This window comes from Oncorhynchus gorbuscha, linkage group LG23 (assembly GCF_021184085.1).
Source record: "Oncorhynchus gorbuscha isolate QuinsamMale2020 ecotype Even-year linkage group LG23, OgorEven_v1.0, whole genome shotgun sequence".
Taxonomy (NCBI): domain Eukaryota; kingdom Metazoa; phylum Chordata; class Actinopteri; order Salmoniformes; family Salmonidae; genus Oncorhynchus; species Oncorhynchus gorbuscha.
The window spans coordinates 68,422,551-68,441,732 of NC_060195.1; the positions used below are offsets into that span (position 1 = coordinate 68,422,551).

A 19,182-nucleotide genomic window follows, 5' to 3' on the forward strand; every position below is an offset into this window, starting at 1 on the left:
TGAGGAGTGGCTTCCATCTGGCCACTCTACCATAAAGGGCTGATTGACGGAGTGCTGCAGAGATGATTGTCCTTCTGGAAGGTTCATCCATCTCCACAGAGGAACTCTGGGGCTCTATCAGAGTGACCATCGGGTTCTTGGTCACCTCCCTGAACAAGGCCCTTCTCCCCCGATTGCTCAGTTTGGTTGGGCGGCCAGCTCTAGGAAGAGTCTTGGTGGTTTCAAACTTCTTCCATTTAAGAATGACAGAGGCAACTGTGTTCTTGGGGACCTTCAATGCTGCAGAAGTGTTTTGGTATCCTTCCCCAGATTTGTGCCTCGACACAATCCTGGTTCGGAGCTCTACGGACAATTCCTTCAATCTCATGACTTGGTTTTTACTCTGACATGCACTGTCAACTGCGGGATCTTATATAGACAGGTGTGTGCCTTTCCAAATCATGTCCAATTGAATTTACCACAGGTTGACTGCAATCAAGTTGTAGAAACATCTGAAGGATGATCAACGGAAACAGGATGCACCTGTCTAATTTTTTGGCAGCTGCTAATTAAACAAATACAATTCTGTTTTTTATTTGTAATACATTTGCAAAAATGTCTAAAAACATGTTCTTGCTTTGTCATTATGGGGAATTGTGTGTAGGATGATGAGGAAAAAATATATTTAAAAAATCAATTAAATCAATTTTAGAATAAGAGTGTAACGTAACAAAAAAAAGTGGAAAAGGTCAAGGGGTCTGAATACTTTCAGAATGGACTGTACAAGGCATGATCAGAGAGGGAGTGAAAGAGGTCATAGCCTGAAAGGTCATAGCCTGAAAGGTCATAGCCTGAAAGGTCATAGCCTGAAAGGTTATGAGTCCCTGGGGTGGAGAGAGACCAAAGGAGAGTCTCACCACAGCTGGTCAGGAACAAACAGAAAGAGACAATGAATCTAAGACCCTTTTATAACCATTTAACCATGTTTAGATTCCAAATCTGAGTCGTTGACCAATAGCATTACTATTGAGTTAACTAACAATCAGATTGGCACTCCCTTTCTGAGAGCGCATTTGGAAACTATTAGCTCTTCATTTCTCTATCCGTATAAATATTATTCAAATGCATCAGACTCTCTCCCATGGCTTCTGTCTTTGTTCTTGTTTCCTTATTAGGATTCTGTTGAAAGTAAATTACTATCCAGTCTTCTGATTTTCTTCAGGAATGTTATATATATATAACACACAAGTATTTTTCAGGACAGTTAGTACATAGTAGCAACATGCATAACCTCCAAACCAGACAGGCAAATTCATGACATCTAAGACAACCCAAGCCAAGCACAAATCACCTTAAATCTACAGTTTTATATAGAGCCATAGCTGAATGGAACTCTTTACCAATCCATATTTCTCAGGCAAAATGTAAATCCACCTTCAAGGAAAATAAATAAATAGACCCCATAGACCATATGACTGGACAGGAAATAGAACGCATCTACTGAATGTTTAATGTGTTTCCTGTCAGGAATTGTAATTGTCTCTATTGTCTACTTCTTAAATGTTTGTAAAGTCTTAATTTGTAATTGTTTGTAATGTCTTATTAATTGGTGTTGGACCCAAGGAAGATTAGCTAACGTTACGGCGTTAGCTAATGGGCATCCTAATAAAAATTCACAAAATTCCCATCAGACCTACAGGATGTAAAAACAGAACTTCTTCTAGCCAGAGGTGTGAAAGAATGGGGGATGGTGAGATCAACAAAGAGAAGGCTGAATTCCAGAGAAGACCATGAACCCTCTTGCATACAGTTGATAAGAGGAACTTGGGGGGCAGCCTTACACCCGCCAGATTCAGAACCTCAAAAATCCCATTTGTTTTTCATTTTTGTTCAGGTTACTACAATAACCTTCGTTTTTTAGAATGACACAAATATTAATTTCCACAAAGTTTGCTGCTTCAGTGTCTTTAGATTTTTTAGTCAGATGTTACTATGGAATACTGAAGTATAATTACAAGCATTTCATAAGTGTCAAAGGCTTTTATTGACAATTACATTAAGTTGATGCAGAGTCAATATTTGCAGTGTTGATCCTTCTTTTCCAAGACCTCTGCAATCCGCCCTGGCATGCTGTCAATTAACTTCTGGGCCACATCCTGACTGATGGCAGTCCATTCTTGTATAATCAATGCTTGGAGTTTGTCAGAATTTGTGGGTTTTTGTTTGTCCACCCGCCTCTTGAGGATTGACCACAAGTTCTCAATGCTATTAAGGTCTGGGGAGTTTCCTGGCCATGGACCCAAAATATCGATATTTTGTTCCCCGAGCCACTTAGTTATCACTTTTGCCTTATGGCAAGGTGCTCCATCGTGCTGGAAAAGGCATTGTTCGTCACCAAACTGTTCCTGGATGGTTGGGAGAAGTTGCTCTCGGAGGATGTGTTGGTACTTAATTCATAGCTGTTCTTAGGCAAAATTGTGAGTGAGCCCACTCCCTTGGCTGAGAAGCAACCCCAATGTAAATAGTCCAGGTGGCCATTTGATGAATTGCTCAGCAGTCTCATGGCTTGGGGGTAGAAGCTGTTCAGGAGCCTTTAGGACATAGACTTGGGCTCTGATACCGCTTGTCGTGCAGTAACAGAGAAAACAGTATTTGACTTTTTTGGGCCTTCTTCTGACACAGCCTATTATATAGGTCCTGGATGGCAGGAAGCTTGGCCCCAGTGATGTTTTGAGCCTTCCTCTGACACCGCCTAGTATTTATGTCCTGGATTGCAGGAAGCTTGAACCCAGTCATATTTTGGGCCTTCCTCTGACACAGCCCAGTATATAGGTCCTGGATGTCAGGAAGCTTGGCCCCAGTGATGTTTTGAGCCTTCCTCTGACACAGCCTAGTATATAGGTCCTGGATGTCAGGAAGCTTGGCCCCAGTGATGTTTTGAGCCTTCTTCTGACACAGCCTATTATATAGGTCCTTATATAGGTCCTGGATGGCAGGAAGCTTGGCCCCAGTGATGTTTTGAGCCTTCCTCTGACACAGCCTAGTATATAGGTCCTAGATGGCAGGAAGCTTGGCCCCAGTGATGTTTTGAGCCTTCCTCTGACACAGCCTAGTATATAGGTCCTGGATGTCAGGAAGCTTGGCCCCAGTGATGTTTTGAGCCTTCCTCTGACACAGCCCAGTATATAGGTCCTGGATGTCAGGAAGCTTGGCCCCAGTGATGTTTTGAGCCTTCCTCTGACACAGCCTAGTATATAGGTCCTGGATGTCAGGAAGCTTGGCCCCAGTGATGTTTTGAGCCTTATTCTGACACAGCCTATTATATAGGTCCTGGATGGCAGGAAGCTTGGCCCCAGTGATGTTTTGAGCCTTCCTCTGACACAGCGTAGTATATAGGTCCTGGATGGCAGGAAGCTTGGCCCCAGTGATGTTTTGAGCCTTCCTCTGACACAGCCTAGTATATAGGTCCTGGATGGCAGGAAGCTTGGCCCCAGTGATGTTTTGAGCCTTCCTCTGACACAGCCCTGTATATAGGTCCTGGATGGCAGGAAGCTTGGCCCCAGTGATGTTTTGAGCCTTCCTCTGACACAGCCTAGTATATAGGTCCTGGATGTCAGGAAGCTTGGCCCCAGTGATGTTTTGAGCCTTATTCTGACACAGCCTATTATATAGGTCCTGGATGGCAGGAAGCTTGGCCCCAGTGATGTTTTGAGCCTTCCTCTGACACAGCGTAGTATATAGGTCCTGGATGGCAGGAAGCTTGGCCCCAGTGATGTTTTGAGCCTTCCTCTGACACAGCCTAGTATATAGGTCCTGGATGGCAGGAAGCTTGGCCCCAGTGATGTTTTGAGCCTTCCTCTGACACAGCCCTGTATATAGGTCCTGGATGGCAGGAAGCTTGACCCAAGTGATGTTTTGGGCCTTCCTCTGACACAGCCTAGTATATAGGTCCTGGATGGCAGGAAGCTTGGCCCCAGTGATATTTTGGGCCTTCCTCTGACACAGCCTAGTATATAGGTCCAGTGATATTTTGGGCCTTCCTCTGACACAGCCTAGTATATAGGTCCTGGATGGCAGGAAGCTTGGCCCCAGTGATGTTTTGAGCCTTGCTCTGACACAGCCCTGTATATAGGTCCTGGATGGCAGGAAGCTTGACCCAAGTGATGTTTTGGGCCTTCCTCTGACACAGCCTAGTATATAGGTCCTGGATGGCAGGAAGCTTGGCCCCAGTGATGTTTTGAGCCTTGCTCTGACACAGCCTAGTATATAGGTCCTGGATGGCAGGAAGCTTGGCCCCAGTGATATTTTGGGCCTTCCTCTGACACAGCCTAGTATATAGGCCTGGATGGCAGGAAGCTTGGCCCCAGTGATGTTTTGAGCCTTGACTAGTATATAGGTCCTGGATGAGGAAGCTTGGCCCCAGTGATGTTTTGAGCCTTTCTGACACAGCCTAGCAGCCTAGTATATAGGTCCTGGATGGCAGGAAGCTTGGCCCCAGTGATATTTTGGGCCTTCCTCTGACACAGCCTAGTATATAGGTCCTGGATGGCAGGAAGCTTGGCCCCAGTGATGTTTTGAGCCTTCCTCTGACACAGCCTAGTATATAGGTCCTGGATGGCAGGAAGCTTGGCCCCAGTGATGTTTTGAGCCTTGCTCTGACACAGCCTAGTACATAGGTCCTGGATGGCAGGAAGCTTGGCCCCAGTGATATTTTGGGCCTTCCTCTGACACAGCCTAGTATATAGGTCCTGGATGGCAGGAAGCTTGGCCCCAGTGATGTTTTGAGCCTTGCTCTGACACAGCCTAGTATATAGGTCCTGGATGGCAGGAAGCTTGGCCCCAGTGATATTTTGGGCCTTCCTCTGACACAGCCTAGTATATAGGTCCTGGATGGCAGGAAGCTTGACCCCAGTGATATTTTGGGCCTTCCTCTGACACAGCCTAGTATATAGGTCCTGGATGGCAGGAAGCTTGACCCCAGTGATATTTTGGGCCTTCCTCTGACACAGCCTAGTATATAGGTCCTGGATGGCAGGAAGCTTGGCCCCAGTGATATTTTGAGCCTTTCTCTGACATTAGTGCTGTATTGACAAGAGAAAAACGAACACCTTATTTTTGACTTTCTGCAGAATGAGAATGTGGTCATTTTACAAGTTGACACCAATCACCACATCCTCCTTTGTCAGATGTTGTGTTGATTACGGCTGCACTGAAATCGGTTGAGGGATGAGCAGAAGAGTGCAGAAGAAATAATAAAAACTCCACTTTGTCCCTTACAGCCAACAGAGCCTCATTATAACACACCCCTTCTTGCATGTGTCTCTTCAGGTCAATCTACTCCAAACATATTAAATACACATTCTCACTTGACACAGTCAATGTAAATCAAAAAAGTGAAATATTCAAAATGACACATACACTGACTCGACCTGACTCTGACGTGAGATGTCATGACGGACCAGACAGATTGAAGTGTACTATGACTACTTGTAGTGTCTTGTACGGTGATCCACTAGTAATGTATGTTGAAGTTGAAAGTTAACTGACAATCTAAACATGGCTACTGTTTGAAGGTGGTGGTTGTGGTGGTAGTGGGGTCAATGACATATATTGCTATTCAATTCACGACTTGAATTCAAATTATTTGATTGAATTTCAAACTTGCGATAGTAAATATTGCATGCCTACAAGGAGTATGCCTATATAAGGCAAAGTCAAGTGGACTTGCCTATGATTGGTCATACCTCTAGCACCCTAGAAAACAACTTGTGGTTTGTCTGTACAGCAGCAAAGAACGCTCAAACAGGCAACTGCTACACAAGCAGGACAACAACCCAATCACCACCACAAATCTGAGACAATGCTGAGAGCTGTGGGACATTTGTTGTGTAAGACAATTATTTTGTTACTACAATGAATAACTTAGGAGTCAAATGTGTAATGACCTGATCTGTTTCTAGGTCTCTTTATATGCTGTCGGGGAGCTGGTTGCTTGACAGAGACACTGGTGGAACTTGGACAGAATACAACCATAAACTGTTCTCTTAACATAGAAAGTGCATACTGGTACATTCAGCACCAACCACAGCCTCCACAGGCCATACTCCACTCTTTCACTAGTAGGAGTCCTGCTGCTTTTTATTACAATAAGAATTATAGACAGAAATATTCATTACTAACAGGACATAGATTGTTAATACAGAATGTAACAGTAGATGATTGTGGAGTGTACTACTGTGCAAAGAAAGAAGACCAGAGTCTCCTATTTAGCAGTGGTACCAGACTCATGACCGCTGGTAAGTGCACATTTCATTCAATGATGAATATGTATGGTGTACAGATAGTATGGTGTACAGATATGTATGGTGTACAGATATGTATGGTGTACAGATATGTATGGTGTACAGATATGTATGGTGTACAGATATGTATGGTGTACAGATAGTATGGTGTACAGATATGTATGGTGTACATATGAGCTACCTTTTGGGTATGTTCCCAATAATGTAAAATAGTGTTTTTCAGTTTTAGATGTGGTTTAGAATAACTCAGGACATTTGACATTGTCTGTGGGTTATTTATATTTTTTCCCACAGACTATCCAAACCAGACGTCCAGCTACAGGTCATCATGGGAGAACTGTCTTCTGTTCATTCACAGTGTTCTGAAGGTTATTCTGATCGTTATGATCCTGGGTGAGTGAATGGAAATACTAGATAATATCAAAATGTAAAAGTTTGAAATAGTTTAACATTTAAATGTTTGCTGAGTAGCCAATGTTGCTTGTGCAATGTTGATATTGACATATCCTATGTTGTTGGTGTATATGTCAGTACATATCGTGGCCTTGGCATGTCAGAACAGAAACTGTATTATAAAACTAAGACCACCTCAAGATGCAGACCAGAGGTAAGAGACTTGTTGTACACCACCTGAACAATTTCAACATTCTCCCACACAAATTGATTAAACTTAACAGTATCAAATACTGAAAACCATACAACATATCATGATGTAACTAACTGTAGGTATGGTCTTTTTAAAAGACTAATTGCATTGTTATTTTGACAGAAATCAGTGACACAGCTCACATCACCACCAAGAAGATTCCATCCTGAACTTGTATCAATAATTACAATTGCAGTATAGTTCATGCTTCCACAAACGCGAACTAACAACTTCTGCAATGGGTATATTCTTAGAATCACTTCCTGTAGAATGATACAAGTGATGTGACAATGTTACAGTGAACAATGACTAAAATACTGTTGTGAATATGCCTGTATCCTATCACCCCTTTCTACCGCTAGTCAGTAATGAATAAATGCGTGTTTCTTCATTTCCCCCTACTTTGACATTTATTTGCACTAAAACACATGCATGATGTAGGTCTACTGCAGTGTTTCCCAAACTCGGTCCTCTGGACCCCAAAGGGTGCACGTTTCGGTTTTTGACCTAGCACTACACAGCTGATTCAAATAATCAACTAATTATCAATATTTGATCATTTGAATCAGCTGTGCAGTGTTAGGGGAAAAACCGAAACATGCACCCCTTGGGGTCCCGAGTTTGGGAAATGCTGGACTAGTGTGTTATTGTATTCATGAATGGTCAATCCATTAGTGTAACTATCTTCTAGTAAAATGTCATGATTACAGTAATCAGCTGCTTAACTTCCTTTTTGTTCTAAAGCTGTGACTTCTGTGGAAATGGCCAAGTAAATTGCAGTGAAGATCACAGGAACAAAACAAAGGTATGACTCATGACCCACTCAGTTGAAGGTAAAGTAGAGCAGCATTTGTCAGAAAGATATTACACAGTGGAAAGTAACACACCACACCACCACACAAACTGCTCATGTAAATGGTCACAGGCTGTGGGTTTTATAACAGTATTTGTTCCAGTGATGCTTGTGATAGAATTAGTCTGGCAAGAGGTTGTCTGTTGCAATACACTTTCATAATAAATGATTTCCTATCAGCATTGGTCTTAAACTCAAAGAAACACAGGCCTGCCATGTAGATATGAACACTATTGGATGTGTAGAGTAAATCATGCAGAATGATTTAGCCGTAGCTTTTGGACCATAAACTCAATATTCACCAATTCAGGAAGTGCACTGAAATTCCAATTATCTTCTATGCTTTTCAACGAGGAAAATTTGGAATTGGAATTTGGTTTACTTTCTGAATTGCCTGGAATTCAAATGGAATTGACCCCGACCCTGATATTAACTAAACTCCTCAAATGGTCTGTCCTTGACGACACTTCAGTACCCAGTGTTATGGCAGGGTAAGGTGTGACACTGCCTGGTGCTACGTTTTTGGCAAAGAGGAACTACATATTTCCTCTGCCAAAAGAGTCCTTTATTGAAACCACACCATTGTGTTGCCTAGGGATAGGTTTCAGACTAGTTTCTATGTATCAGGAAAATGGCTCTATCTATCTACAGGGACACTACTGGGCTTCTTCCAAATACCCCCCTGTGACATCTTCCCCTCAGTCGCTGTCTTGGGTCTTTGGGGGTTCTCCCTTTCCACTGCTCTCCAGGGGCCATATTCTATAAAGCATCTCAGAGCAGGAGTGCTGATCTAGGATCAGGTCCTCCCTGTCCATGTGATCTTTTTCATTATCATCCAAAAAGCTAAAACTGATCATAGATCAGCACCAAGACACTTTATGAATAAGTGGCCAGTTAGGCCACCTGTTTCAAGTTGTATTAGACTTGTGTGCGGATACTCATAGTATACACTGTCCAATGAAATGATTACTTGCAGGTTCCTTCTCGACAATGCAAAACAATAAGAAAATACAAGAATAGCAACATGAAGTTAATGGCTCAGTTGAATAGAATAACCATCGTAGCATAAGTATAATATAGGAAGTCCAATATTTACACGTGTTTTGGGGAAGGGGGGAATGGGGGCAAGTGTTAATGCAATGTTGATACGGTGTAATAACAGTGCCACTACACGGGTAAAAGACTACGGTGTTGCGCTCTTTTCTTCGTGTGCCAAATCTTAATGAACACAACTGTCCAGACGGTGGCAGTAATGCACCATCACAGATGGTTTGCACCATAACGGACTCGCTTGAACCTGGTGTTGGGTTGCGACCGGTTTTCCATTGCAAGGCGTCCATCTGTCTCGAAGTGCCAACCCGCATTACTACTACCATGCGCTTGATGTTGGTCCAGTGTCATCTCAGTGTTTTAGGGAGCACCAGCTGATATAAAAGGAATATTCCATTTTGATAGCGCTCACACATGTAGGCCTACATGTAACCAGGACTAAACCCATGGAGAGCCTACAGGTCATTGTTCCTTTATTAGGTGTTGACTGGAAAGAATCAACAAGCGTCTGACACAAACCATTAGTATAATGACGCACGAATATTAATGCGTAGACAAATAAGATACATAGCCTCGCCTTGGTATGTAAAAGCAACACCGTTTTTCTGGCGTGATTTATAAAGCCCAAAGGCCTAAACCTACAGTACCTGAGGGGAAACAGCTTTAATGGAACTTGAGCCAGCGACCACAGGCCTGTGTGTCGAGCGCACTGACAGTGCCATATAGTTCCAGACCTGTAGCCTATGTGCCATAAAAGGTCCAGAGGGCATGTTCACAAGAAATCGACAAAATACAAATACAAATACTGTCAATAGCAAGTTTGGCTTTGATGCTGAGTATTGCTGACAAGGGCTTTGCCAACTTGTTTTCCTCGCCCCCTTTTTCGACACACCCCCTTCGCGGATCGCGCCAATCTCATCATCTGTGTGTACATTCTCAGAATAAATTAAACATGTCCAATCTCCAGGTACTTCATTATAGTCAACAATTTAATCTAATAACATTTGACACGTTTGGATTTAACTTTATAGGCCAACTAATTACAATGTTGCCTCATATTCGGTTGACAGTAATTGTTAGTTAGGCCTATGTGGCGGTAGGACAAAACGGTTTTATAGAAATCCCTTTAGAAAGGAACCGTTATCTATTCAACAACCGTTTCACCACTGCGTATCGATCGCATGTAATGCCTTTACTGTGTGTGCATTCATCGTGCTCATGTGAAATCCACCGCGGTGCAGAGCGCAATGAAGCGGCATAACCCCACGGGTTAGTTCCCATGGGACTGTAGGGGGAGAGTTGTCTGTCATTAATAACGGCAATCCAATTACGCGGACCCGGTTCGAGCTATTATGATGCTTCCTTTTGCACAGTTTTAAACGAAAGGGGTAGATTTTCTCATGACGCAGCGCCAAGTATTGTATGTCTCTCTAGTCTGTTTCCATTATATTCCATTATATTCTATTCCTTAGATTTAGGATTGATTTGGGGTCAGGTGATCGTAGATCTGTGGTTATAGACCCGGGCAATAGATTATGCCATGTGCCTAAATATATGTTTTGCTGTCAGTGTTGGGTATGGCATATTGTCCAGTCTATGTCCCAATGATTCCAGGGATAGATAATTTTATAACATTTTCTATCCCAATTACACTGTATCATTTGTGTACTTCTACTTTGAAGAAAGCAACAAACAGAATACTTCACACTCGAATTTACCCTACACTCTTAGAAAAAAAGGTTCTGGGTGAACCAAAAAGGGTTCTATTTATTGTTTAATATATGGCACCCCTAAAGGTTTTATTTAAAACCCTTTTGTAGGGTTCTTCTTCCTGAACCAAAATTGGGTAATATAGAACCATTGGGTTTCATAAACTGTTCTATATGGAACCAATTTCGGGTTCTATATAGAACCATAAGAGGTACCATATATGAAGCAAGCATAGAACCCTTTTTGGTTCTATCCAGAACCTTTTTTTCTAAGAGTGTAGGGTAAATTCGAGTGTGAAGTATTCTGTTTGTTGCTTTCTTCAAAGTATAAGTACACAAATTATACAGTGTAATTGGGATAGAAAATATTATATATACCTGGAATGGGACATAGACTTGACAATATGCCATACCCAACACTGAGAGCAAAAATAAATACATGTAGGCATATAGCATAATCTATTGCCCAGGAAGAAAAAAACGAATATACACAGTAACCTATTTACCTTCAATATCTCCCTCGCTCGCTCGCTGGCTGGCTGGCTGGCTGGCGGTCTCTTTCGCTCTCCCTCCTCCCTCCCTTTGTTTTCGCTGTGGAGAGCGCTGGTGGAGCGAAGCGTGCTAGAGGTTTATGGTAATTGCGGTTCCCCGATTGGCCTTCTGGGTAGAGTCTGCGACTGGAACCAAGGCGCAGGCACTCATTCTCCGCTGTACGTCTGGAGGCGGTAGTTGTGAGTGCTCTGAACAGTGCCATACGGAAGAAAACGGAACAGTAAAACAAGGACGAGATAAAAACGAATGGGAACATTGACAGAAACACCCTAGCCTCTCACTGAAGACAATGGGCACTGTTAGCATTCTTTATTTGTTGAAAACGGAAATTCTCGCCATATTTTTGAGGTGGCGTGTGTGCTGTATGGCGAGCTCAACATGGCGTTGCAATGCATAACCAGTCTGAATTAGTTTATTGTTTATTGAGACCTACGACCGTTGTTGCCACCTGTGCTCCTTGAAACATTCACGACAACGATGTATTTTTACTAATGGATATATTTACTGGGAGCAGAAACGTAGCCTATCACTGCGACTCCGTGGATCTGTTCGTTCATTGTCGCCGACTCGTCATTCCCGGATTTTTACCAACTGGAAATGTATAAAGACTAAGGATGTTTTCGTAGTCTAATCTTACCTACATGTCATTTAACAAGCACAACATTGTCACCCCTATTTGCTGTAAAGTTAAATTACAAAAGTGATATTAACCCCCGACGCACGAACTCTCGGGTCGTTTTGACTGACTCGTGGAGCCTGGAGAACACGGCCAAAAAGTTCCAACTGGACATTTTGCGTTTTGGCCAAGAAAAATAGAATTTAGAGAAATTATTCTGGAATTTCTATCAGGTAGGCTAAGATAATTTTTGTGAACGTTTGTGCCTTGGTTTTCCTTTCCATGTTTCGTTTTGCTTGTTTTTCTGTCTTGCTCCAGTCTGAAGACTCGATGTTGTTCGGCGTCGCTCTGACTATATGGAGACTTGGCCATCTGATAAGGGCTTCTACAAAGAACTGCGTATTTAAGTGGAATATTTAGTTGCTTGCCAATGTTTTGTACTGAGAGATATGGGTTAACCTAGTAGAATTCATGTTTCACATAGGCTTTGTATATACCTAGTCTAGCCCTACACCCGTTTCTATAGAAAGATTGTAGCCAAAAATGGTGTAATAGTGGATGGTTTGGTAACGGAAATGTGTTGATTAAGCCTACATGTTTTATCGTTCATCCAAACTCTTCGTAAGTCATAATGAGAGATCCAACGTTTTCACGGGAGTTTCCAGCTAACCTTTTTTTCAGCCAGTCAGCTAAATTGAAAGGAAAATGTCAAATAAAAAAATAGCGTGTAGCGCGTGTGTGATTTCGATGTAGGCTAATCTAATTCTCATGTTTCAAATGAATGGCCTGGCATAAACACATTAGTTGAGTCTCTGTGGGAATCGGCTTATAGGCGTTTTTCTTATATAAGATATATATAAGATTCAGTCTTAATTTAGTGCCTCGCCCATGTTTGACATATACCTTGTGGAACGACTTTGCAGATAAACGCTTGTGGAGGTCATCTGTGTAATTTCACTGCGCATTTCAGCGAGTGGATGATGGTGTGGTGGGCTGTATGGTTTTCCATTCATGAACGACTTCATGGATAGAATGCGGCAATCATGTTTTAACATGAATTGTTATAACGGGCTCGGTGATCGAGCGCATTGAGACGGGTGTAGGTGTCCTGCAGGATAATGTAAGCCGAAGTAAACGTGTCTAATGCTTCTGTCCCACATTGGACGATGCAAGGTCTTTTCTTGTACACTATATACTCTTGTCTTGTTGGCATGTTGGCAACTTGACGTGTTCTGTCGCCTTAACTTAAACGAGTCCGAACTGAAGTCCTCGCCCCGGGGACGGGAAATGACTCTGGTCACAGGCTGCGCTACGAAATTCGACCCGTTGCATATACAGTACTAGACACAAGCAAGCGCAGACGCAACAACCGAGTGCAGTGTTTTTGGACTCATAAAAACGCCTCAATTTGTGTTTTTAAACTTTTACTCCAAGAACAGAGCAAACACAGTGGAGAAGCAACTTACTGCGCTTTAGGCTCATAGGATAATAATACAGGCCTAGGCTGTTTTTTTTCACAAAAGTTATCTGGAATTTGTTGGTTCCTACTTGTATTCCTTGTTTCCTGTTTCCTACTTTGGTACCATAAATGAATCCCGAATACTTGGTAGCTTAACTGAAAGCTGAATGTGGCATTAAGACCGATGGGTTGGTTTAGTAGGCCTATTGTCACAGAGCTTATTCACAACATATTGTCTTTTATTGGCCTACTGAAGAACCAATTTCAAACTGATTGCATTTCAAGACTAGGAATGTTTTTTGTTTATATTTCAATTGAACCAACTTGGTATGGGGGCGATGAGAGCGCATTTGACCCGCATTGTTGTTTGCATTTGGCATAAATGAAGGCTATCATGCTGTTGACAACTATCTAGGCATATTTCATATGACAGTCGAATCTAATGAATGCTGTCACATACGAACAATTAGGCCTACAACTTGGATACGTCTTGAAAGACTTCCATTACAACAGTTACGCAAGTACCTGTAGACCCGTTTTTATGTTCAAATAACATATTTCAGGACACAAGAACGGATTAAACAGCTTGCCTAACCAATTGGTATTGTCAAAATCATACTTTGAAAATGATTTATCTGAGAAGAGACCTCCCTACTCGCATTCTGCATGTATTTGGTGAAGGCCTACGCCCCCCATTCTGTCAGCCCGGGTTGGGGGCGATGAGAGCGCATTTGACCCGCATTGTTGTTTGCATTTGGCATAAATGAAGGCTATCATGCTGTTGACAACCATCTAGGCATATTTCATATGACAGTCGAATCTAATGAATGCTGTCACATACGAACAATTAGGCCTACAACTTGGATACGTCTTGAAAGACTTCCATTACAACAGTTACGCAAGTACCTGTAGACCCGTTTTTATGTTCAAATAACATATTTCAGGACACAAGAACGGATTAAACAGCTTGCCTAACCAATTGGTATTGTCAAAATCATACTTTGAAAATGATTTATCTGAGAAGAGACCTCCCTACTCGCATTCTGCATGTATTTGGTGAAGGCCTACGCCCCCCATTCTGTCAGCCCGGGTTGTTTATTTTGAGCGCAGCCATCTCGGTCTGCTGGAGCCTTTGTGCACTCAACGCAGGCAGACAGACGAGTCGTGTCCAGAGAGACGGTGGTTTTCAGGATATTTTTTTCCTTCATCCACCAGCTTGAAATGTGATATGGAAATAGTAAGTCATTGGCCAACCGCCGAGAACATACGGTACCAGATTTATTTCTGCTTTTTCTTTTGAACAATGGGAAGAGTAATAAGGCATCAACGATAAGCGTGATTGACTCACGGTTGTCAAGCTTTTTCTGCTGTCACAATATTAGCTGGTTGTTGTCATGTAGGCCTAAATGAGGCCTTTCTCTGACAGTAGGCCTATAGGCTACTTTTAACATATGCCGAATTTATTAATAGGATATAGGTCCGCTATTTTCCGAGTTTGACATAATCAGTGGAAACCCTTGTGAAGGAAAATAAACCCACGGCACTGCAGTGAGCTGTAGAGAGAATTGCTTCGTCGACTCCCGCTGGAGATGTCACAGTTTGATTGAAGCTTTTCCTCTACAAGGCGAGTCTCCCCTGGGACTGCGGTCCCGAAACAGGAGAGCTCTTCTCTCCGCTTCAGAGCGCTTTTGTGCCGCAGCAGGAGCTCTGTGTGCACGGTTCTCTGCGCTCTCTCGTAAAAGGACGCCTCCTGACGCCCACACATTGTTTTCTTTACGCGACGTTCTCACCAGCAGCCAGAATGCACCTGAGTAGAAAGGATAACAGCCCCGAGGTACCTTGCACTAGGGGCACATATTTTATTTAAATGGAACCCGGGGCCCGTCGAATTGGAGCAGCCAAGTTTGAGGTCAAGTGAGGGACACCTCCGTGGTGTTTGGTTGGCTGTTTCTGCTCGCCACCCATTGATTTTGTGAATTTGTCACGCCGTGCTTTGAATGACACGTCTATGATTCTGTAATATACACGGTGCAATTCGACGGCATGTCGTACAGGTCGCATGATATCTGTTGGGTGCTCGTCTTATACTAGGCCTATAGCCTACAAATATCCTAGGTCGTTGGATAAAGTCTAGCCTACATGTTTACGTTATTGATGAATTTGTTAGGCGAATACACATTGTAAAACCACCACCATGCCCGCCGCTAGGGGTGTTATGGTTTGGTTTCACATTGAATTGCCTACAGAAAACGAAATAACACGACCATTAAATGATTGCGCATACAGGGACTTGTTTTTCTTACCAGCAAGGTTTTATCCGTTCGAATAATGGCGCGCCCAACGCATCCATGGTTGTGATCTGAAGTCTGGACACGCCCGTTTCCCATGAAAATGATTAATCAATTGGAATACAACGAATCCATTTTATTTAGTAATTTTATTAATTAATTCAATTATGTTAATGGTTATATAAATAAATATTATAATATTATATTGCCATAATGCAGTATGCCTAGACAATCACACAAATGTGTGCATTGGCCAATGTCACAAATATAAGTGTTCTATTGAAATGTAAATGAATGTAGACAGGGGGACAAATGACAGTTTAATGACGAATTGCTTGTCAATTCCCTTGGCTGCGAACCTCTTCACGAAAGAACATTGCACGAGAGACCTCTGTTCTATGTGACGAGATTGCACGAGAGAATTCTGTGTGAGGAAGGGGGGGGAGTTGTTTCGTAACAGGCTTATCAAATATCTGCGGTTAAGGAGCACAGGCAGGCTGCTGCTGGGGCGAGTCGCACGAAACAAAACCAGACTACAGGCTGCTTTGTCTGGGGCGCTGCTAGGGCATCCAAGCGTCATGAGAGTTGGAGCCAAATTAGAGATAGGGGGAGGGACTCCAAATGTGAAAGATAAAGGGAAGCAAGGCCAAAGCAACAAATGGCTCAGCTGGCACTTTGCATTTTAACTGGATAAAAAAAACATGAGTTCATTTCTGGCCATTTGTGTCACACCAATAATAGGGCCCGCTTCATTTTCTGTAAAAAACACCAGTAAGACAGCTCAAGAGGTATGGTTAGATATGAACACATATATATATATATGTATATATATATTAGTACCCATCAAAAGTTAGGACTCACCTACTCATTCAAGGGTTTTTATTAATTTGTACTATTTTCTACATTGTAGAATAAATGTGAAGACAACACTATGAAATAACGCGTATGGTATAGTGTTATCATGTAGTAACCGAAAAAGTGTTGAACAAATCAAAATATATTTTGTTCTTGAGATTCTTCAAAGTAGCCACCCTTTGCCTTGATGACAGCTTTGCACATTCTCTCAACCAGCTTCACCTGGAATGCTTTTTCATTTCAACAGTCTTGAAGGAGTTCCCACATATGCTGAGCTGTTGGCCTCTTTTCCTTCACTCTGCAGTCCAACTCATCCCAAATCATCTCAATTGTATTGAGGTTGGGTGATTGTGGAGGCCAGGTCATCTAATGCAGCACTCCATCACTCTCCTTCTTGGTCATATAGCCATTACACAGCCTGGAGGTGTGTGGGGTCATTGTCCTGTCCCACTAAGCGCAAACCCGATGGGATGGTGTATCGCTGCAGAATGCTGTAGTAGACATGCTGGTTAAGTGTGCCTTGAATTCTAAATAAATCAACGACAGTGTCACCAGCAAAGCAACCCCACACCATCACACCCCCTCCTCCATGCTTTACGGTGGGAACTACAAATGCAGAGAGAATCTATTCACCTACTCTGTGTCTCACAAAGACACGGCGGTTGGAACCAAAAATCTCAAATTTGGACTCCAGACCAAAGGACAGATTTCCACTGGTCTAATGTCCATTGCTCGTGTTTCTTGGCCCAAACAAGTCTCTTTTTATTGGTGTCCTTTAGTAGTGGTTTCTTTGCAGCAATTTGACCATGAAGTCCTGATTCACGCAATCTCGTCTGAACAGTTGATGAGATGTCTGTTACTTGAACTCTGTGAAGCATTTTCTGGGGTGGCAATTTCTGAGCTGTTCTTGCCATAATATGGACTTGCTCTTTTACCAAATAGGGCTATCTTCTGTATACCACCCCTACCTTGTCACAACACAACTGATTGGTTCCAATGCATTAAGAAGGAAATAAATTCCACATATTAACTTTTAATAAGGCATACCTGTTAATTGAAATGCATTCCAGGTGACTACCTCGTGAAGCTGGTTGAGAGAATGCAAAGCTGTCATCAAGACAGATTGGCTACTTTGAAGACTCTAAAATATATTTTGATTTGTTTAACCCTTTTTTGTTTACTACATGATTCCACATGTGTTATTTAATAGTTTTGATGTGTTCACTATTATTTTACAAGTGTAGAAAATAGTAAAAAATAAAGAATCCCTTGAATGAGTAGGTGTCCAAACTTTTGACTGGTAGTGTGTGTGTGTGTGTGTGTAAATGTTTTTTTTAAATGATTTTCTACATATGATTAATTCTAGGTGTTTGAAAAATGTAGAATTAACCAATTTATAGACACGGGCTAGTCCCCCTCCGTACCACCCCCCCAGCCATCCTCATGTACTTTGTTCCCCCTCAGATTTTTGGTGTACATGACACCCCTGGTCTGACGAATAGGTTTTCTCCGTAGCCTATGGAAAGCAGCTCTGTGAATCAGAACAATAAACAATAAAACACTGTTTTCGCTCTATAAATAAGCAAGTCTCCTTCTGCCTATTCAACAGCACATGCCGTTGATAGAGAGTGGAGTTTATCCTGGGCAAGGGGGAGGGGTGTACGAAATGGGTTTATCTCTCCACTCCCTCCCGCCCTCTCCTCCTCCCTGTCGGCTGACTGAATGCTAGGGTCATGGAGGGTGTGGAGAATGAACGTGGAGAACGTGACTGAACTGTTGCTCCACTCTCTGTGCTATAGACTCCTCCTCCCTGTCGGCTGACTGAATGCTAGGGTCATGGAGGGTGTGGAGAATGAATGTGGAGAACGTGACTGAATGCTAGGGTCATGGAGGGTGTGGAGAATGAATGTGGAGAACGTGACTGAACTGTTGCTCCACTCTCTGTGCTATAGACTCCTCCTCCCTGTTGGCTGACTGAATGCTAGGGTCATGGAGGGTGTGGAGAATGAACGTGGAGAACGTGACTGAACTGTTGCTCCACTCTCTGTGCTATAGACTCCTCCTTGAGCAGAACTGGAAATGATTTAATGGTTGCAGTGAATGTGATGTCTATAGGGAATAGGTGAAGGATTTGGTTGTAGGAGTGATGCGAGACCATTGGAATTGTCCAGGCATGGTCCTACGTTGTGTGTGATATCTGAGGTCCAGAGTGTATCAATTTGATGAATGTGCTAATGGCTAAAAGGACTGTTATTACACTACATTATAATGTATTTTGTTCAAAAGACAGGTATTCGTCTTATATGTTCCTCTTGTAGCTCAGTTGGGGCAGCATGGTCCTATGTAGTTCAGTTGGTCCAGCATGGTCCTATGTAGTTCAGTTGGTCCAGCATGGTCCTATGTAGTTCAGTTGGGGCAGCATGGTCCTATGTAGTTCAGTTGGTCCAGCATGGTCCTATGTAGTTCAGTTGGTCCAGCATGGTCCTATGTAGTTCAGTTGGTCCAGCATGGTCCTATGTAGTTCAGTTGGTCCAGCATGGTCCTATGTAGTTCAGTTGGTCCAGCATGGTCCTATGTAGTTCAGTTGGTCCAGCATGGTCCTATGTAGTTCAGTTGGTCCAGCATGGTCCTATGTAGTTCAGTTGGACGAGCATGGTCCTATGTAGTTCAGTTGGTCCAGCATGGTCCTCTGTAGCTCAGTTGGTCCAGCATGGTCCTATGTAGCTCAGTTGGTCCAGCATGGTCCTCTGTAGCTCAGTTGGTCCAGCATGGTCCTCTGTAGCTCAGTTGGTTCAGCATGGTCCTCTGTATCTCAGTTGGTTCAGCATGGTCCTCTGTAGCTCAGTTGGTCCAGCATGGTCCTCTGTAGCTCA

General features: G+C 42.8%; 1 pseudogene; it reads left to right on the plus strand.

Annotated features, from left to right (window-relative positions):
* Nucleotides 1-11,240: 11,240 nt before the first annotated feature.
* The window catches only part of LOC124010732, a 109,792-nt pseudogene continuing 101,850 nt past the window's right edge, over nt 11,241-19,182 (plus strand).